The sequence below is a fragment of the Myotis nattereri genome, assembly GCF_964212035.1.
Source record: "Myotis nattereri genome assembly, chromosome: 2".
In the NCBI taxonomy this organism is placed as follows: domain Eukaryota; kingdom Metazoa; phylum Chordata; class Mammalia; order Chiroptera; family Vespertilionidae; genus Myotis; species Myotis nattereri.
Genome location: NC_138076.1, coordinates 182,318,669 through 182,341,542, shown reverse-complemented (window position 1 = coordinate 182,341,542; position 22,874 = coordinate 182,318,669). Strand labels below are relative to the sequence as shown.

Sequence of the window (22,874 nt, the reverse complement as noted above, 5' to 3'; positions counted from 1 at the left end):
GCAGGAAGATCTATATACCAGTTTTCAATGAATGAACTACATGCTGTTTCTTAGGCAAAGTTCATTAATACTGTTTAAGGATGCGTTGTAATCTAGAAAGCAAAACACAACAGAAACCATACATATATAGATTAATAACAGACCTTGAACTTCCCAACTGAACTGAGAATTGGTGGTGAACAGATGTTTTCGGGAGAAGATTTTTTAAAAGCAACATAATAATCTGGAAAGTCAGATACACAATGGCTTTTGTAGAAATGTTTTGAAAACAGGACATCCTCCAAATTAGCTGAATTTCGGTGGCATTAATTGGTAGGAAAAATATACATTTTCTCAACTAAGAGTATTAAACTTAAGAGGCAGTGACAAGTCACTTTAGCCATGAATAGATTTTGGTTACAAAGCTTATCCACTCAGGAGGAAGGAACCTTGTTAACTGCAGGAGGTTTTTGTTTGTGTGAAGAAAGACAAGATGACACAGTGAACCTTTCCTCATTTAACTTGTTTATTCTTTAAATGTTTCTGGTAATCACAGAACTCTTTCCCATTATTGAGTGGCATTTTGAATCACTTAAGAAGAAAACTCTTGTGCTCAGTGAGGCAACTTAAAATCCCAGGCTATCTCCTATTGGTCAATAAACTGAGCAATCTATGTAACATGAACGCAGGTCACATTATGACTGCTACCTCTGTGGCTGCTACTCTAACCTTCACATTGTTAAAAGGTTACTTTCCCTCCAATATTAATGAAAACTACACAATCACTGTGTGGGCATTTTTACAGTATCTGCATTTTCCTATGATTGACTTATGCTTTCTACCCATTCTCTCTACACTTCTAAAGTAAAAATATTTTTTAGGAAAATAACTACTTCACCAACATGGTCCAAACTAAAATATGGCTAATTTTTTTTAAAGTCAGCTAATCAACAAGTAGTTTGGACCAATTATCAAAAAAAAAAAAAGAGACTTCCTTTACAAATTACTTTCATAGACCCAATTATTACTTTTTTAACTGAACTGACTTAGAAACTCAGACTCCCAAAGCCATAAAAGTTGTTGAACCATCACTGGAAAACTTATCTCTTTTTTCCTAATGGAAGTCTTCTGATGTTGCTGGTATAAAGTTCTTACTGTATATCAAAGATTTTGCCTCATTTCCTTATACAAAATGACAGTAAAGAAATACCTTCAGGCTGAACCACACTTTTCCACTTCAGCTAACAAAAAACAACTTCCTTTTCATTCTTACTTTGATATTCTCATTTAAACAACTAGCTGTATGGGTTTATACTTGTTTTGACTCTTTTCCTCAAGAAACAATCTCAATAACAATTCATTTTCTTGGATGGCTATAAGTATCAATGCTGTGTTTTATTTGTTCCAGAAGACATTGATTCAGCGTTACTTTTAGAGTTTCTTAACCTAGAACCCATGGATTGCTAGAAAATCTGTAAGTTTCTGAATTCTAGGCAGCATTTAATATGTATATACCCATGGTGGAAAGCAAACCATTCTTTTCTGCTACCCAGCATCCACGGACCCTCTTTCAGTTACCAGTACCCCATTTCCCTCTGGGATTTAACCCTTAGTCCATGGAAAATTACAAAGCAGACTCTCTCCCCTGCTCCAATAGAAGTATGTTTGGATGAGTCTATGATCAAATCAAAGCAAATTAGTATAAAGAGAATTTTAAGGCCTCTGAGAAAGACACTCTCTCTTTTTCCTGTTTGATCTGAAGCCTGAGGGGATGCTGCAGTTGAAGCAATGCTACTGCCACCATCTTGCTCCCAAATGGAACCAGAGACTGAAGCTGTATTCGTGGAAGCTGAGAGATGGAGAGAAATTGAGTCCTGATTACATTATTTTAACCCAGAAGTTAGCTCTTTGCCTTGACTTTCCATATTTTCATAAACAAGTAACACACATACACATGCACATATACATTCATAGCATGTTACTCCACAACATTTACATAGCTGACTTCTTCAGCTTAACTGTTACTGGCTTTCTCTGACCTTTCCTATCCTATATAATAAAAGCATAGTATGCAAATTGTCCCCTGGAACCAGGAGTTCATCCAGGAATTGGACCAAGGGGCGGGGCCAGCCGGGGAAAGGAGGGAAGCCCTGGCCCCCTGTGGTGGTGGAAGTGGCGGCAGGGGGCTTGGGGAAAGGGAGGGAGTACCCAGCCAGCAGCAGGCAGTCACTAGGGACCCTGCCAGTGCACGAATTTCATGTACTGGGTATCAGGTCTATTACAAGTCCCCTATCTTTATGCTTTACTTATGTCCATTCTAGTCCATCCTACCTGTCTTTAATCTCATTACATATTGCCAAAATCTTATGCCATATGCTATGTCTTACTTTGGTACACAAAAATGTGGTCACTTTCCTAGGCCATTTCAGTCAAAGTTTACACAATGCAGGATTATTTTCCAGTAGAGGGAGAGAGGGAGGGAGCATGTGAAGGAGGGGAACAAACATTAAAAACTGAAGATTCAAAGAGAAAGCTATCAAGGGTAAAACAAATGGAGATTTTGATTAGATACAAGAAAATATTTTATGGTCTATCAAACATCTTTACCATGAATTAGGAGAAAATAATTTTTTATCTTGATAAAAAAATTTGATTTTCATTCCAAACAGACTTAATTGACATAATTATGAAGCCCCTAAAGTAACTGCAAGGGTTTAGGAGCACTTGCCACTTTCCTTGAACCAGCTCTATACATGACAAGAGTAAGTATTTCGATTAAATGAATTGATTAATAAATACCTTTGGAATATCCATCATAAAGTTTGATTTATGTTCCATTGCCAGCAGTTATTCAAGGAAATGCCATGCTATTCAAAAAATATTACATGTTGTTCTCAACACTTTGCCAATGTTATTGCACCATGTAAGTTTGACAATATCTATATTCTTTTACCATATTAACTATGGATAAAAGCCGATAGATATTAAACCACTTTAAGTTTACATGGGCATCAGCACAGGAACCACTTATATTTATAACTCTGATGAATGGCCTTTCATTAGTAAATTTAGAGTGTATCCATAATTTCTTTAGGGAACCAAGAGGTTCATTCAAAAATTGCCACAACATTTATCTATTCAAGGATGATGGATATGGTTTATACAATTAAATGGTTTGAGAAATTAAAATCATATTGCCAAGAAAAAGGACATGTTATTTCCTGGTTTGCTCACATTTTTAAAATGATCAGAACTCTATTCTCAGCAGTTATAATAGTTTCTCTAGATAGCATATTAATATACTTATTAACTATGTCTAAATATAATGTTGCTAGGGCTGCATAGCATCAGTATGGACATCAAGATCACTTAAATTTATTATTTTATTTTCTTCTAATTTTATTCCTCTATATTAAGCTATAAAAAATATAAAGTATCTTTAGGATATAATTTTTATTCTTTACATTTACTACATTTACTGTATTTAAATCTTCAGGACTACTCCCAGAATACCGCACGGTCTATTGAAGCATAAACTATAACTTATTACTCAAATAAAATACATATTTGTCAACAATCAAACTAAACAGTCTTATTTATCCCAATACGGACTTTACTCAACTGGAGAAGTCAATGAAGTAAGAGAAGTAAAGATAACAATTGTCACTAAAGTAACCAATAACAATCAGAATAGTCACTGTGATAAGTGTGAAGAAGAAATGCACACTGTTGCTATGTGTGATGCTCTGGCATTTTCCTCCCTTCACCTGTGGACATTTACCAGTGTAAATGGGAAATACACACAAATCCCAGTGCTTTGTGTGTGTGTGTTTTTCTAGAGTAGTCTTACTTTTTAAAAATCTATCCTATTGTTACAGAATCTCCAAAAGATGGAAAGTGGGTTTAATTATTTGATTTGGTTACATGCACAACCATCTCCAAATTATCAACTCTTTGGCATTAGCTCATCCAGCCAAAAAAATTTGTGCCAAAGCTTTCAAAATTTGTAGACAAAATATTTATTGCATATCGAGCTCACTGTTTTGCATAAAACAAATGTAATATTAAAAATAATAAAATATGGTTTACATACCCTAGTAGATTGCTAGCTCCTTGCAGGCAGGAACGTATTTTTCATGATCTTTGGGTCACCAGAGGCCAGCACAGCACCTGGGATAGAATACACACCCAATAAATGTGTTTGACTTAGTTAAATGATAGAGTGCTGATTGGATTCCACTTAGAAGGTAAGAAATTCAATGAAATAACCATCCTACATATCAACACTCTTCCTCTACTAGTATATTCTACATTATTACAGTAGCAGTGCACATTCTTATACATTTGAATGACAACTTTACTCGGAAGACTCAATTCTCAAAAATAATTGCTCCTAAGTGCTTATTACATTATATATTCTTATTGTCTTAGTTTCAGTGGAAGGAATAAAATGTTTGAGATCATGAACTTTGGAATTAGGCTGACAGGTCCAAATCCTCCTTCCATCATTTACTACTTAAAAGGTCACTTAATCTCTCTAAATCTCATCTTGTCTTTAAAATAATGATAATTATAGTATCTTTCTAATAATGTTCCAAGGAGTATAGGAAACAGGGCTCAGCACACTGCCTGACACACAGCATACCCTCCATAAATGATAACTACAATTTGTACTCATTCGTCATTCCCTCCCTCCCTGTCCGTGTAGTGAAGAGTTAACCTTAACCAAGCAGAGGTCTTGCTTTTGCCTGCAGCTACTGGGCGAAGATCTCTGGGCCCTAAAAATGCCATTCCTGATAGGAGTGTCTTTGTTTGCCTGAAAGCTTTGGCCAGGGGACAGTTGAACAATATGATTGATGAGGGGGGCTTGGGGCTTTGGGCTGTGCACATCAATTTTGCCTCCAGAAGCATCTGGAGACTAAGGGTATCAGCCCAACACTGACATCCAGGCTGGAGACTAAAGGTCAGCCACGTGGGCTGTATATGATCAAGTCCCATTAAAAAATCTGGACACCAAAGTCTCACTGGAGCTTCCTGGGTTGGCAACGCTCCATGCATATAGTCACATCTCAGTGCCGGTAAAGTAACAGGTCCAGACTCCATGGGGAGAGGACAATGAAAGCTCTGTTGTTGATTCCTGGAGCTTCAGACTCGGTCTTACACACTTCTCTTGGCTGGTTTCAATCTGTATCCTTCCCCTGTAATAAACTTTAACTATGAGCATAAGAGCTTTCGCTGAATTTTGTGAATACTTCAAGCAAACTGTCAAACCCGAGGGTGGTTTTGGAAACCCCTCAAACTTGCAATTAGTGTGAGAAGTGAGGGTGGTCTTGTAGGGAGGACTGGCTCCCTCGAACTTTGTAGTTAAGTAACTGTGAAGTTGGTGAAATTCTCACACCTTCCTTCTCTAAATCTAAAAATCTTACTGTATCAGGTGAACTTTAACAAAGCTTCCATGTTAAAAAATCACTTGGAAGGGATGATGTTCATGTATAGATTGTATGTCATCACTTTATTTTTCCTTACACAAACAAGGAAAGCTCCTCTCCCATAATACTAGTAGATATAGATATGTTTTGTTTTGGCAATGTGAATGGTAGTACTACTTATAAGTAACAGAGTTGCATACATGTAATATTTTTAAAGATAAGTAATAGAAGATCTGTCAGGATCAGATGTTAGAAAATTAACCTCATTAAAAGATGTATAGTTTTCAAACAAAATATTGATTAATTCATATGCAGGAGTTTTACACCCCCTTCATCCAAAAGTAGTCGGTTCCTATGAAACCTTTTATAAGCTGAAATGGCGTAATGCTAACTATAAGAAAACTCTAAAGATCTTTGCTTTTATAAACTGTTATTGTACTAATGTAGGTCTTTTGTAAAAGCAAAGCGATATAACGGGACCTTTTGGGAAGCGAGGATACCTGAGCTTCTTTTGATTCCCCTAACAGTTTGGTTGGTAGAATTTAAGATGCCCTCAAAATCCCCCCTATTGATAAATGTGTTCTGCATAATTCCCAGAATTGTGAATATGATGGATTTTACTCCCAGGATTAGGCTATATTACACAACATAGTTGACTTTAAAACAGAGAGAGCCCCAGTTGGCATGGCTCAGTGGTTCAGCATTGACCTATGAACCAGGAGGTCATGGTTTGATTCCCTATCAGGGCATATGCCCAGGTTACAGGCTTGATTCCCGGTGTGGAGTTTGCAGGAGTTAGCCGTTCAATGATTCTCTCTCATCATTGATGTTTGTATCTCTCCCTCTCCCTTCTCCTCTGAAATCAGTAAAAAAACATATATTTAAAAACACACACACAAAAACAAAAATCAGGGAGATTATCTGGGTGAGTCTAATGCAATCGCATATACTCTTAAATCTTGGTTTAGAGATCAAAGACAGAGGCAGATGGAGATTTCAGGCATTAGAAGTATTTGACACACCATTGCTGGCTTCAGGATAAAGCAGATCGCACGGAATATAGCCAGCCTCAAGGAACTATAGGCACCCCTAGGTGACAACCAGCAAGGAAAGAAAACCTCAGTCTTACAAAGAGCTGAATGCCACCCACAAGAATAAACTTGGAAATGGATTTTTCCCAGAGCCTAGACAAGAATTCAGCCTGGACAACCATGATTTCAACCTTGTGATTCCCTGAGCAAAGAACCCAGCCAAGCCATGCTGGTCATGCATGAACTCTGAGCTAATATTGGGCATTGTGTTAAGCCACTAAGTTTTTGATAATTTTATGCACCCTGACAGAAAACTTATGTATACAGAAACTGAGGATTCTGCATGTATTTTATTGACTTCTCTTGAGACTTTCACTCTAAAAACAAGTATCACTTAGGTGCTAAGTTTCATTAACCAAACAGACTCCAGATTACCAATGCCAACGTTGAAAATGCATGGACCCACTCTGAATGAGAAATACAAGTAAGGTACTATGCCATATGCCACAGGTAATATACTGAACATCTGTGTCCTCCCAAAATAGATTATGTTGAAACCTAATGCCGAATGGGATGGTATTAGGAGGTGGGGCCTGTGACAGGTGCTTCGTTCATGAGGTAGAGCCCTTATGAATGAGGTTAATGCTCTTGTAAAAGAGACCCCACAGAGCTCCCTAGCTCCGTCCACGATGTGAGCTCACAGCAGAAAGACACTCATCTAGAAAGCAGGCTCTCCCAGTCACTGAATGTGCTGGTGCCTTGAATGCAAGCTTCCTAGCCTCTAGACCAGCGGTTCTCAACCTGTGGGTCGCGACCCCTTTGGCGGTCAAAGGACCCTTTCACAAGGGTCACCTAAGACCATCCTGCATATCAGATATTTACATTATGATTCATAACAGTAGCAACATTACAGTGATGAAGTAGCAACGAAATAATTTTATGGTTGGGTCACAACATGAGGAACTGTATTTAAAGGGCCAGAGGTTGAGAACCACTGCTCCAGACGGTGAGAAGTAACTTCTGTTTTTTATAAACCATCCAATTTATGGTATTTTGTTATAGCAACCCATGCATACTAAGACAAACATGTATATACTGTATATGCAATAGATCATACCCAACTCTCTACCTCTTGTGTGGAAGGTGTTGAGAAGGGAACTCTTAAATATGCTATAAGTTATCTCTGAGTTTTCATGGGATTTTTAAGGGGTGGATGTAGGCAGGGGTTGTGCCTTCTTGAGGCATATGTGGGAAATGACCATACATTCAATGTATGAGTACAGAGAATCTCTTATTATCTGGAGGAAGACTGGGGGTCATTTAAAAGGAATCTATCTCAGGTATTTCATAGACTATGCTATCCATAATTGCTCCCTGTCTCACTCTATTTTTTATATCTACTACAAAGCTGTGATATTAGTTTTTAAAAAACACACACAAATCTTATCATGTTGTACTCCTACTCAAAATGACCAATTCTGATGACCTTTAAGAAAAAATCATTCATTCACTGATGCAATAAATATTTAAGTGTGTACAATATGCTAGATTCTGAGCTAGGCAATAAGGATACAATGGTAATTATGAGAGATAAGGTCCTGCTTTTCACTGAAAATGTATATTTGAAGAGTATACGTCCCATTTGCTTCAATTATCTTTAATCCGTAACTAGGGTTTCACTCCTCTTAGAATCCCCCTTTGGGCCTCCAAGCAAAATGAGACACCCTTGCGCTGTGCTCTCATAAAATACTGTACCTAGTTGTATAACAAAATGTGTCACATTGTATTAAAAATGCACGGGATTGCATGTCTGCATCCTCCATAAGTGGACTATATGGGGAGAAAATTCAAGAAGTGTGTGTACCCCTGAATTTCTAGAGTCAATAAAAGATTATGAATGAGTAGGTCCTCTGGGAGAAGCTGAACCTGGACCTAATGCCCCCTGTAGAGTGGGATATACAGGATATACACATAATAAGGGGGGGGGTCCCATGTTAAGAGTAGGAACTAGGCTAAGAAGTAAGGAATGAGAGCCCATGAAATACCTGTGCTATCTCACACATCTTAGGGATACTGTGATGATAATTCCTCCTCACCTTCACACCATCTAAGGCAATTATAAGTCCTGGATGAGTGGCACAGCGAAGACACTCCAGTACGCAATCTGGAGGTCAGCTAGTATCCAGAACAAAGGGGCCATTAATCAGCTTACTTAGTAAGACAACAATCTTGAATAGATTTTGAAAGTGAAAAAACAGTTTAAAGATTTCCAAAACATTCCCCATGAAGCAAAAGCAAAAGCAAAATGTGGATCCTAAATAGATGGCACCAGTAGGGGGACTCTAGGTACCTAGCAAGGAAAGGGAGAGAAGTCTAGGGCAAAGAGACAAGCAGAGCAGAGAGGCAAGGCCAGGCTTTCTCCATATCTTGGTATTTAACCTATAAGGAGGTGATGCAAGATTATACCAGCTGAATAAAAGGAATCTATGGGTTGAGACTCCTCTTTCTTGGACACTAGATGTTGGGAAGGAAATGAGGGTGGTCTCAGGCCTCTCAAGGAATCCCTGTTGTAAATCTTGATCCATCTAATCTGGTGAGAGATGAGAGAATGGAAAAAAAAAAAAAAAAAGAACAAAACTCTGATAGGTCCACCTCAATTAAATGGTAATGCAGAAAGTACCTTAACCTTTCTAATACATGAATGCAGGCCCAAAAAAGGTACCTGGTATGCCGATCACAACAGGAGAACTGGCAGCATGAGGAGCAAAAAGAGACAGATGTTAAATAGGACTGAGGTGATCAATAGTAATCATAACCAAACACATTGATATTTATGGTAGTGACTATAAGTAAACACCAGGATAAGTGCTTTACATATCACATCTGGCTTAATTCTTAGAACAATTTTACAGGATAGGACTTCTATTGTACCCATTTTACAAATGAGAAAACTGGACCAAGAGATTAAGAAATATGCTCCAGGTCACACTTGCAGAAAAGTCTTTAGCTAACTATGATACTCCTATTAATTGCAACCAAAAGAATTCAAGGAAGACACTGTGAAAAGTACAGAACAAAAGAAATTCTAGAGACACCGTATGTTAAAAATGTTGAACAGAACCATTTTTGAAACTAAAGTTAAATGAGAATACAGTAAGAAGTCATTGCTCAAAAAGTTCCTCTCCATGAGGTAGTAGTATACAGATGCAAGGAAAGTTGGCACTGGGAAGGACAAGATCATTCCTTCATTTCATTCTCCAGGTGAGGAAAATTAGTTTAGTCAGGAAATGGCAGGACAGTGCCTGGAATAAAGGTCTTCTTTTTCAGCCCAGTGCTCTTTCTAGTGTTTGTCTAATCTATATCTATATCTATATCTATATCTATCTATCTCTATCTCTATCTCTATCTCTATCTCTATCTCTATCTCTATCTCTCTATCTCTCTATCTCTCTATCTCTCTATATCTCTATATCCCTATATATCTATAAGCCCAGTGACCAGAACATCAGAAAGACCAGAACAACCAGAACAACCGGTGGCTATGATGTGCACTATGGCAGCCAACCAGCCTGATCCGGGCCCCTATCAGCCCACCTCCCCTGGCCAGCGGGGCCCCTGATATGCCCCCAACACCCCAAACAGGGGCAGGGCAGGCCGGCCAACCACCTGCGCACCGCCCCCCCACCGGCCCAGCCCATGGGCTCCCACCAGCCAGACCCCACTTTAGTCTTTGATAAAAGCAACAGTGGTTAAGGGTGCAGGCTGTGAAGCCAGTCTGCTCAGTTTGAATTCCTGTTCTCACTCTCTAGCTGCATGATCTTATGCCTCAGTTTCCGCATCTGTAAAGTGTGAGTAATGATGCCTACTGCATACAGTTGTTGTGGGAATTAAAGTAATTAACACATATAAAACGTGTAGAACCACTCCTGGTAAAAGTACTTAATAAGTGCTGGCCTTTACTATTACTGCACTGTTGGAGAATAAGGAGGCCAAAATATCAAGAGCCATGCAGCAGTACACAGAAAAGGGCGTAAGCGGCATGTTAATACCATTTGAGATAGTCCAGACTTTCCATCTAAAATCATATTCCTTACTCTCCTAAGCACACCAGATAGACAACAGAGAGTAAATTTTTGTCGGCACTAGGGAAATCGAAGATGCTAAAGGAAGTAAGGAACTAGCAAAGTTTTAGGCAGGAGTCCTGGCTAGCTTCCAGGCTTAGCTTTATCATTAGGAACTGAATTTTGAAAGCCAGAGTATGTCTCCAAGACTCAGGTTCCTTCTTGGAACTTTCCTACCTCAGGATATACTTCAGGAGGATTCTCAAACTTCATTAATAGCTGAGGTCAAAGAGGTTTCATATATTAATTTTAATTCTAACCAAGTGAACAATGTATACCCTTTAATTACCAAATCTTTTGTTTTCTTGTTTTGCATCAGACTTCCTGCCACTATTAATTTAGGCATAATTATAGGAAAACATGTATAATTTGCAATTCAAACAGTCTTTAATCTTAAAAAAATTTCAAAGGGTGGAAGAAATGGGGACCCAGTCCCCCAGCTCTGTCCCTTCCATAGCCCACCACTTGCTCAAGGGATCTTAACGCTCCAGGAGGAGCGCTGTATAGCTTTAAAATGACTTCATTCCCATATTTACATATTTTTAATAGGGCTATGATGAATCTCCTTCCGCTTGACTCCTATTTTGAGCTGTGATATTTTAATCTCCATTCTTGCTGCAACTTAGCAGATGAATGTGCAGTGTGACAGAGCTCAGAGGAAATAGTATAAATAAAGCAAAGTGGAGCTATGACATCTCACATTTTATAGCTTTTTTATTGTAGCCGAAGCATAAACAGAGCACAGCTGTGTTATACTTACCGCTGTGAGCACTCCCTCAATCCTCACCCCCTATTGCTTTTAAAAAGACAGTGCTCCTATTCAGAAAGCTTTGGCTGTGGGCAGCATGACCCCATCGGGCAGCCTCTACCCCAGACCTCCACATTTGACACGTTTCTCGCCTTTCAGATGTAGATTTGGTGTGTTCCATATCATTCCTCTGACTGAAACCATTATAGCAACTGCAGCCCATTCTGTACTGCAGCAAAAGCACACTGCTCTTACCTATTGGAAGATGGCCCCACTACCAACACTATCTATTCACTCCTTTTTTGTTTCTTTGGTTAATCCTCACTTGATGATATTTTCCATTGATTTTTTTAGAACCAGTGAAAGGGAGGGGAAGAGACAGAGAGAGAGAGAAACATTGATGTGAGAGAGACACATCGATCGTTGCCTCCCACACACGCCCTGACAAGGGCCAGAATCGAGCCTGCAACTGAGGTATGTGGCCTTGACCAGAATCCAACCAGCGACCCTTCAGTACACAGGCCGATGCTCTATCCACTGAGCCAAACCAGCAGGGCTGTATCTCTTTTCACACTTTATTAACACACACACACTGTACCCAAGTAGTTTACAAATGCTTTCTTAACAGGTGAGATGCAACTAGCTGGAAGTACTCACAACAGTGCACGCTCCTAATGAAAACCTCTGTTGGAATGAAGTAGTTGTATTTCTCACTTTCACATGAACTCTTAGTCACATTTGGGTGAAAGTTGGAAATGCCAAGAGAACCAAACAGAGTGAGATGTGCAAAATAATTCTACATACTAACACAGTCCTCAGGTTGAGATGTGCAAAATAATTCTACATGCTAACACAGTCCTCAGGTTGAGATGTGCAAAATAATTCTACATGCTAACACAGCCCTCAAGTCTTAGAACTTTCCTGGCTGCTTTCATGTTTCATGAAGTCCAAAAAAAGACAGGGTAAGACAAATAGCAAGCACCTTCTACACTCTGACAAAAGTGAGGTGACATACACAGGACTTACTAATCCAGGACAAGCACCTGGTCTAAGAGGAGCCAATCGAGTCCTTCCTGGGATGCTGTATTAAGTCGAATGGAAAAAGTAGCTCAGTAAGAAATTCCAGTGTTGTCATCAATGGTGCCACTTCCTCCCACAGGAAGATATGGCTCTACTACAGCAAGAAAGAGTTAAGTTGACATCCAAAGTGACACGGAGACAAGAGAAAGGGATCAAGCCCTAAGAGAGTATGGTTCCCTGGTTCCAACCACTCCTGAGGTCCATCTGCACTCCTGCCTCCCCCAGTTTGGTTACTTGCATTTCCAGTACTCCTGTACCCACCAAATTCCAAATTGTTTCTCTTACACTGCCTCAAATTGGATACTCTCCGTTACCAAAAAAAGAATCCTAACTATAACACCTTCCAGGAAAAGGTTCTTTTTCCAGTTGAGTTAGGATTTATTCTTCATTTTGCAAATGCCATCACACTATTTATGGCGAGGAAGGAAAACCCTCTGCACGTGGAGAAGAATGTGGAATGAAAATTCAAAAGACACATCCATCCAAGTGAAAAGCATGTAGGGGCCTAGTAGCCTCTACACCAGTGATGTGAAATGAAAGACAGGAGGATTGATTTGCATCATCATTACCATGGAAGGAGAAAAGCACACAAACACAATAACTGTGAGAACCACCTCCATTGACATACGTTATTGTTTCAAAACAAGAGGCCCAACTGGGCTAACACAGGGGCAAAGTCGGTATCCCCACGCTGCTGGGCTATCTATCGGCCCACAGTTGCTCTTCTGCCAAGCTCAATGCTTACCAAGCTGCCAGCTCAGCCCAGGGATCTGATTCGCAATTTGCACTTTTGTGAGAGGATTAACAGAATTCCTTTGTTTTGATGTCGGATTATCAAACTGCATCTGTAAAGAGGTCTGACCTCCTCCAGATTCATAAGCCAGGTTCCTTGAGAATGACTTGAATTTTACTCCACTTGTGAAATATATAATTTCATAAAGGAGTTACTGTCAAAACATGGTACTCAAGTCTTGATGTGTGCGAAGAAGCACATTTATAATGTAAATAACCTCAGAAGTTTTGTGATATTTGAAAATAACCCATCTGGTGGGAAAACAAGGATTTTCAACCCATGTGATTCCAGCACCAGTAAAATAGCATGCATCTAGCTCATAGAACCCAGATAAACCCCATTCCCAAACTGAGACTCATGGTACTTATACTTCAAAGGGCACGGATTTTCAGTTATCCCATGCTCCCAATATATATTTTAAATGGAAAGCAGAATGCATAAGAGAGTCAACTAGGGAAAACCAAATAATTTGATGACTAATGCCAAAATGATATCAAATTGTTTACATTGCATAGTTTATATGTCCAGCTTTACCCAAATATAAAGATGAATGAGGATAATATAAGAGTTTTGTATTTGTCTGTTCAGTAAAGAAAAGTCCCCGAAATTTCCATCATAGTTTAAAACTAGTAAAACTTCCTGGGATGGGGCGTGGCATCTGTAGGGCAGTATGCAAAAGATTGAGAAAATCAGTCTTCACCTAGCGTTAGCATAATTTTTACTTGTGCTGCCAATCACCAATAGAACCCATAAGAGCAGTCAGCATTACTGGTGTGAGAACCGATTTGAGGAAGTACTTAGATGGCCACTCTAGCTACAAACAGTAAAAAGTCAGTCTGGCCACAACAAATGCCCAAAAGACAGACACTGCTAGTGATCAAGTGATGACTTTACTCATTGACAAACTAAAAAATCAAAACAAACAAGCAACCAAGACATCCTGTTGCATAAAGAGGAAACAAGTACATTTAAACATGTAATCTTATTTTTAACGTTAATATAGTTTGTTACCCCAAAGTTGAAAGATTTGGGGATATTTCTTTAAATTGTGTAGCTTTCAATTACTAGGAGAGTTTATAAGACAGTGTATAAAGTGTACGGTATGTTTGTCTGTGAGCACAGTATATAAACACATGACGTTTACAGTAATGCTTTTTACTGGGTGGTTATGCGAATTAATGGATTCACCTGAAAACTATTTTTCTAAATGCTCAAGTCTTGTACCCCAACTTATCGCCAGTAAATGGGATGAGATCATATGTTTTTGAAAAATCTAAGTTGGGTATTATAAGAATATCTTTTTAAATTGCCCTCTCTTCTATTTGAAAACAGCCCCTCTATACAGGTTATTTGCTAGTCTTATCTAACTAAAAGTTGAAAAATAAATTCAAAATACTTGTAGTTAATTAATAGCGATGCATAGATGTTATAAGAGCAGACAAATGCTTGAGGGAGGAGAGTAACAATGACAAAATAATTTAGTAAAATTTAACTTTAACCCCCAAAGCTGCCTACATGGAATTCAAGAAGAAAACAACATACATTATTTAAGCCTTGTCTGGCCATACATACAGAACACCAGCCAAAATCAACTTTGAATTATTCATTTAGTCAACATATATTTATTGTATGTCTCCACTTGCCAGGAACTATCTTGGGCTGTAGAGATGGAGGAGTCAACAAACCCAGCAAGTTTCTTGCCCTCGTACAGCTAATATTCTTCTCAGGAAGACACAACATAAGCATGGTAAATTAATAGCAATATACTATGTTAGGAAAGTGCCAGGGAGAAAAAAAAAATTAAAGCAAGGGACTTAGTGTTTGTGGAAGGGCTAGATGCAATTTTAAGTAGAGTAGATTTAATGCCTCACTGAGAAAGTACCATTTGAGTCAAGAGCTGAAGAAATTGCTGGAATGACTCATGCAGAGTCTGAGTAAGAGCACTGCAAGCAGAGGGAGCCCTGCAGGAGTGCAGAGGCCCTATGAGGGGCAGTGCCCAGCATGTTAGGGAAAGAGCTACAGGCCCCTCTGCTTAATGCAGAGTGAGCGGAAGGGGGATAGAAAGTGAAGTCAGAGAGGATGAGGTGGGAGCTGACTGCTTCTTGAGGGTCACAGTAAGAATTCCTCCGAGGAAGGCAGCCAATGGAAGGTCCAGAGCTGAGAAAGCTGTACTCTGACTGGACTGATTTATACTTTCAAGGCTCATCCTGGCTGCCATGTGAAAGCAGACTGAGAGGGAACAAAGGTAGGAGACCAGATAGGAGCCTACGTCACAAGCAGAAATGATAGTGGCTTAGACCAGATTGGAAAGAGTGGAGATACAGAAAGGTGGTTGGATCCTGGAACTATTAAAGTGGCACTGACAGAGTTTTGCCAAGTATAAATGAAAGCAGGGAGTCCAGGAAGGAAGGTGTGGGGTCTGAGCAATGGGAAGAATGGATTTTCCTTTAAGAGCCGGGGAAGACTTGCAGAGGGGCAGGTGTGAGGGGCACATATGCATCAGGTGGAGCTGCCAAACAGCCATTTAGGTGTGTGTGCATAGAGTTCAGGAGAGTGGATACAATGTAAGAGAGTGGGTACAACGTAAGAGAAATTTATGGTCTCAAACAAAATTTTTCCTAGTTCTTACTACTAAAAGTGATTGTTTTCAAATGAGTCTTTATTTCAAAGACAGGAGAGAATTGGCAGTGTCTTCCATGATGGTGTTTTAAAAAGTACAGAAATCTATATATGGCCACTTGGTTTTAATGGAGACAATTCCTTAAAGCTCATCATATCCTGATAAATCATAGGCAGCCACATTCTTACAGTCAACACCTGAAATGCATGCGAAAGTGATAGCCTAGGTTTTGTGGTCTGCCTTGATCTAAAACCAGAGTGTAAACAATCCGGAAAGCCAATATGAAGCACCGCCCCGGATATGCATGTCTCACACTTTTCTAGGAATGGCAAGAACGCTTCCATTCATGCTCCTGAGAGTCTGTTGATGAGATCTCATACTGTGCACATTTTAAGTTTCATGTTTTATCTCTAAGATTTATGTGGAAGTTAAAAAATAGATTTAAAAGATTAAATGTTCTAAGTTTTCACTAACTTTCCTGACAGTCCTCAAAACTGTTCCATTAAATTGACTTTGATAATTGTAGACTACTTACAATCATCATCACCTTCATCATACCTATTTTCATTCAGTCCTAGTATGTGCCAGATGTTTTGTATAACTTTTGTAATATTACATACCAAGCCCTATGCATTATTTTATATGTATTAAATCAATTCTAATATTATACCTGTATTATTCATAAATATTTCTTACACTATAGCCAGATGTCTCATGAAAAATAGTTGTGAATAGAGAAATTTCTTCTCCTTATTGTGAAACTAAAAAAAAATAAGTCCCTAAAACCCAGTAAAGAATAAAGTAATATACATCAATATATGAAATTGAAGAAATTGAAAAAGTTGCCCTCCTAGGTACTTGTCACATAACTTGGAAATGTGTATCTGAACAATAATCCTATACCAAATATCCTACACCCAGTCAAATGTCCTATTTAGTGAAATTCCATCCATTACAATGAATTGACAATAATTTGAGTTGCAAGTTGGTAAAAATTAAAATGGTACTTTTAGAAATAAAAGTAATCTAAAAACCATTGATTTTTAGTAAGTAGTAAAATTCACTGTGCAAAATAATGGAGAAAAAACATCAATGTAATTTGTAAAAACACAAGAAATATATAGTCAAGTATTTATGAGATATAGCTGGATGTCCAGGAATAAATTAAAATAAATAGAAAAGTATACTTCCATAGTTTTGGGTATCTCTTCCAAATCCTACATCCATTTAAGTTGGCAGGGCATATCAATGGTTTATTTGGATATTGTCCACAGTTGTAAATGAGCATCTTTGTTTCTGTATTTTGGCAGTGGACCATGTAAATGATTATACTGCTATATATTTAATGTAGTAGATATAAAACATGGCACAAAGTAAAATTACCAATTTTAGAAAACCATGAAAGGCAGGCAACAAATAACTTCTCTAAAGTCATCAACGTAAGTAGCCTGGAAAGGTGGGGTTGCTGAATACAGCTTCTTCATTAATATGATCACTTACATAACCTTCCACTCTCTTCTCATACATTCAACCCCATCCTGTAGATACTGACTCTGCAAAGGAGTGAGGAGTTGCATAAAGCCTGCCTCCTGGGTGTAGCACAGCAGCAGATGTGGGTCCCATGGGAGATCTATCACTCCTTTTATAAATCCAGAAGGAGTCCTACAGGGGAAAAGACCCTCATGCTTCTTTGAAATCTTACATGCATCACAAAAGCCAACTATAATGTTCTTACAGAGAATATTAAAGTGCCATCTTATCATTGTCATTTTAAACTAAAAAGGGAAGTAGGCCTAATATACATAATCAGTGAAATTGTTAAGTAGGCACATTTTATTTCTCCAAATCTTACATCTTCTTTGATGACAAGCTTCTCTATTTTTCCTCTGCCATTTCTCTCCCCAGACTGTCTCTGACCACATTAGAGTCCAATTTATTTGTTCAGTGAAGTTGAACTCAAGGTGCACACCCCATACTTATATTATTCACTTTGATTTCTCACTCTCATCAAAACATACCTACTCTATGTTCTCTTAGCCAAAGGCCATACCTTGAACTTCCAAGATCACAGCTGGCCAAATGATAATACAGTTGGTGCCAATACGCCAGTGGTTAAAGGCAGAGACTTGGAGTTACAAGGGAACTTTCACAGGTAATTAATCTAGTCCTTCATTTATAACTGGAATCCTCTATGTAATTTCAGTATGATCATCTCAGATTCGGTACAACTCCATTTCCAGAGATCAAATTTGGCTTCACTTTGAGGCAACACATGCAATTTTCATTTTCCTTACTGGTCTCTGATCTGGATATACATGGACTCACTTGTGTTTTCTCACCCAGGTGCAAACCACCTCCCACCCCTCTTTGTGCCCCAGAGGAGGATTTCTGTGAATCACACTGAGACTCTCTAGCTCCCTAGCTTCTGGTTGGGTCTTAAATAGGAGGCATCAGCAGGAAATCAGAAAGAGAAGAGTGATGTCAAGATACATATTTCTGCAGCCTCCTCCTTTCAGGTAAATATCAGAGTCTGGTGATGTCTCTCCAGGCAAGTAGAACTCTCCATTTAACTGCTTCCTCCACCCACCCACCTCCGCCCCCCTTCCCCCCCTCCCCCCCTGCCCCCCCTCCCCACCCCCCAGTACCTTCAGGCCTAGGCACAGTGAAAAGTCCCTATAGTTCTTTTTCCTAGAGTTCTGTACTAATCCTTGTTGGTTCTTTCTAATAAAAGCTTTATTGAGATATAATTTATATATCATACAATTCACCCATGAAAAGTATACAAGTAATTGTTTTTTGATATATTCATAAAGTTGTACAATCATCACTACAATCAATTTTGGAACATTTTCATCACTGTAAAAAGAAGTCCCATACCATTAGCAATCACTCTCCATTTAGACCCTACCCTTCAGTACTAGGCAGCCACTAACCTACTTCCTGGCCTTATAGATTTACTGGAGGCCTGGTGGAGTTCCTTGGCCTGGCTGGTGATCAGGCTGATTAGGGCTGTCTCACCCAGTCCCAATCAGGGTAATGGGGGCTGGACAGGCTTGGGAGGGACCGTGGGAGGGCTCTAGGGAGTGTCCGGCCCTCTTGCCCAGTCCCAATTGGCCAGACCCAAGCAGCAAGCTAACCTACCCGTCAGAGTATCTGCCCCCTGGTGGTCAGTGCGCATCATAGCGGCTGGTTGAGCAGTCGATTGAATGGTCGACTGATCGGTCTGACACAGCATATTCCACTTTTATTAAATAGGATTTATCTGCATATTTCATATACATGGAATCACATAATATGTGATTTCTTGTGATTGGCTTTTGTCATTGAATAATTTTTCCAGGCTCATCTATGTTGTTAGCATATATCGATACTTCATTTCTTTTCATTGCCAAATTATATTCCATTGTGTATATATACCACATTTTATTTATCCATCCATCAATTGATGGATATTTGGATTGTTTCTACTATTTGGTTATTATGAGTAATTCTGCTTTGAACACCATGCACAAGTTTTTGTGTGGGCATATATTTTCATTTCTCTTGAATGAAACCAAAAATGGAATTGCTGGTCATATGGTAATTCATGGCTTAACCTTTTTGAGGAACAGCCAGACTTGTTTCCAAACAACTTCCCATTTTGCATTCCCATTTTGCATTCCCATTAGCAATATACGAGGGTTCTAATTTTTTTATATCCTCAACAACACTTATCTTTTTTATTGTAGCCATCCTACTGAGTGTGAAGTGATATCTTATGTGGTCTTGGTATTTTTAATCCTGTTAACATACTTATAATTATACCCTGAAATAAACTCTTCTCATATCATTTCACTTAAGTCCATCATATGTTTCTTGCCAGATCCAGACTGACTGAAAAGCCAATTCTATTTTATATTTTTGAAGATTGTTTTGAAATTATCCCCACATTTCACTTTTCAGGCTAAACAATGCTTTATCCAAACTATTTGTTTCTACATTATTTACTCCCCTAATTAACTAGCTTTAAACACTAAGTTGTCAATGTCCTTCAAATTACTTTACCTTTAAGTGACATGTAAGCTGACCAGTGTATATTTTACCAAGTGGTTATGTCATTGGTTCTGGACACTATATTTCTTCTACTAATGCATTAAAGGTGACCATCTCTTGTTCTAGCAGCTCAAATAGCAGCTATGTCCTACTTTTGGCTTACATTAAACATAAAATCAACCATAATATCTTGACAATGGAGTATCAATTCAGATATCTCCTACCTATATTTGACTGATTTATTTAAAAATTAAATATAGAATTGCTTTAACACTACTACATTTTATCTTGTTAGGTTTTGGCCAACATTGAGTGTATTACTGACTTACTGAGCACCAAATGAGATAAAATGGGTTAAAGTGTCAAATGCATCCTTTTCCAGAAAAGGTCAGTATTAGTTTCCTCACTTTCATTCTACCTTCATCAAAATTCTTAATAAAAACAATCAAAAGGAAAAGCCAAGGAACAGAATGGATGGCACCTGACTACAGGCATCTCTTCAGGTTGATAACCCTATACTAATCTATACCGTTTAGATATGGTTCTTCAACTATTAGATTATATTACCATATGGCACACCAAATCAATTTCTGTCCTAATTTCTCAGAACTTTATGATGTGAAACTATATTGTATAAATGATGACATCCGATAATAGGGTAGCTCAATTAAAAAGATGTTAATATTGTATGATTGGATCTCAGAGAACTCATACTGGCTTCTTCTGGTGAATATTATTTTCCTTCTATGTGTTCAGAAATGATCTACAGTATATAATAGTAGAATCTGGAATTTTATTAAAATCCTTAAAACACAGCATTTAAAAATATAAACTTTTCTCCTATTTTAAATTCAGGTTAACAATCATTCATCCTGAGTCTTCTGGCATTTCATTTCTTCTATATTCCATTTCAATTTTATCAATGAGTCTTCAAAAACAATGTCTAGTTAGTAACCACCTTACCCTACCCTATATCCTTCTCCAATAAGTACAACTTAATGATGGGCACTTTGGCCATTCAATACTTGAAGTCAAAACATCTAAATATCACCCTTGATTGTTCTCCTTTCCATATCTGTCCACATCCAAACCATCAGTTAGAGCTATTTATAATATACTGTATGCAATTTTGACTACTTCTTGCCATTTTACTATTGTCACTGTAGTACAAGCCAGAATCATTCCTCACTGAATTACTGCAATGTTTTCCCCACTGATATCCCTGCTTCCACTTTTGTCCCTCTACAGTCTACTCTCCACACAGTAGCCATGGTAAGCTTTTTTACAATGTACATCAGATCAAGTCACTCTTCTAAAAACAACCAGCTTCCCACTACTCTTAGAATAAAATCCAGTGACCTGACCCTGCCTTCCTCTCCAATTCCATCTCCCTAATGCTCTCACCTCTCTCACCCCCACCACCTGCTTTAACTACACTGGCTTTCTGGCTTTTCCTGGAATTTAACACACTCAATGTCTCTTCTGGATCTTTGCCTTTACCATTTCATCTCCCTAAAGTGTCCCCATAGATTTTCACATGACTTGTCATCACTCATGTCTCAGGGGTCATCTCCTCAGAGAACTTTCCCTGGCCTCTTTATCTAAAATAGCACTTCCAACTCTACCCTTACTCTACTTCATTTCCTTCATCTGATTTATCACTCTCTTGAAATGTGGTATATTTATTTTCTTATCTGTCTTCACCCCTAAAATCCAGTCACTTTCAGAGCAGGGGCTTTTTCTGTCTTATTCACCAATATATTTCCCACATCTACAGTAATAAATAACACAAAGTGGATGCTCAAAAATGATGTTTAAATGAGTTGAATATGAACCCCAAATGAATAAATCTGATAATATAAATTCTGATCTTGGTGGAGACAGGGAGACAGGGAGAAACACATAGGACTGAGGGCAATTGTGGCAAGTCTTCCAGTCACACTGTGCTGTAGAACCCCTACCTGAGAACACTTCATTCACTAACTACATCAATCAACAGACCAACAGGTCCAGTCTGAATCCCCTGATATCAGAAACAGCAGTATATGAGAGCCTTCAATCTCAAGTGTGAGGCATGGGTATTTTTCCCTATCTCAACCACCACTCTCCCAATTATAATAAATGAATAAAGTAGATTGAAGCTAAGGGGGAAAAAAAGCGAAATTAGAATCTGGCAAAAAGCAAACCCAGTGCCTGGGGCAGCCTGGGGCTGATGGATGATGACAGCTAGCAGACAAATCCTGTTCCCCATTCTAAATTCTGTCTACTAAACAAATTAGCAAGCTCATCAATATCTGCACGGCATTTACCTTCTGCAGCAACAGCTGCTGCAGAATCACAATGCTGAATTTTTGGGTTGTGGTCTTGCGGATGGGACACAATGATAGGCCAATCAGGGTGGGAGATAACAAAACGACAGCCAATATTATAGGGAAGGGTTGCAAGGGCTTGAAGGATAAACAGCTTAAGGGTTTCCTCTCCTGAATCTACCACTCACCCTTACACCTCCCCCAATAACTAGATGTTTGAGTGATGAGATGTGAAAAGTTAATTCTTGTGCACATAATTAGCTGTAAAACTTAAAATACAACATTAACTTAATCCAGAAACTTGTGAGAAATAGAATCTTATATTATGCTTTAAAGCATGGTCCTTTTCATGAAAACTAGTATTCTCTTTGGAAATTGTATTTTAAAATGGCAAAATTCTTCTATTTGTTAAATAATATGACACAATATGATCTTCTATTTTAATATGAAATAAATTTTGTCCTTCAAAGAATAGGGGAATACGAAATACAAAATATACAATACAACAAATACATATTTCCCTAAAAGTTTAAAAGAAAAATAGAAAAGGGGGAAGTAAAGGGTTTTATGATGACTTTTACAAGGAATGGTCTATATGAGCCTACATGAAGAATGGCAAATAGTCTTAAAACATCTTATATTTGGGGAAACATAAAACTATGTGTGGCTTAATTAATGACACATATAGTATTTCAGAACTGAGAACCTGATCACTGTTCATTAATTAGTAGA

General features: G+C 38.4%; 1 protein-coding gene across 1 annotated transcript in view; it reads right to left on the bottom strand.

The window, feature by feature from the left end:
• The window catches only part of SOX5 (SRY-box transcription factor 5), a 966,957-nt gene that overhangs the window by 786,915 nt on the left and 157,168 nt on the right, over positions 1-22,874 (bottom strand). The window contains exon 3 of the mRNA XM_081083091.1: positions 4,073-4,149. The gene's annotated coding sequence lies outside the window, so the exon portion shown is untranslated. The remainder of the gene's footprint in view (positions 1-4,072; positions 4,150-22,874) is intronic.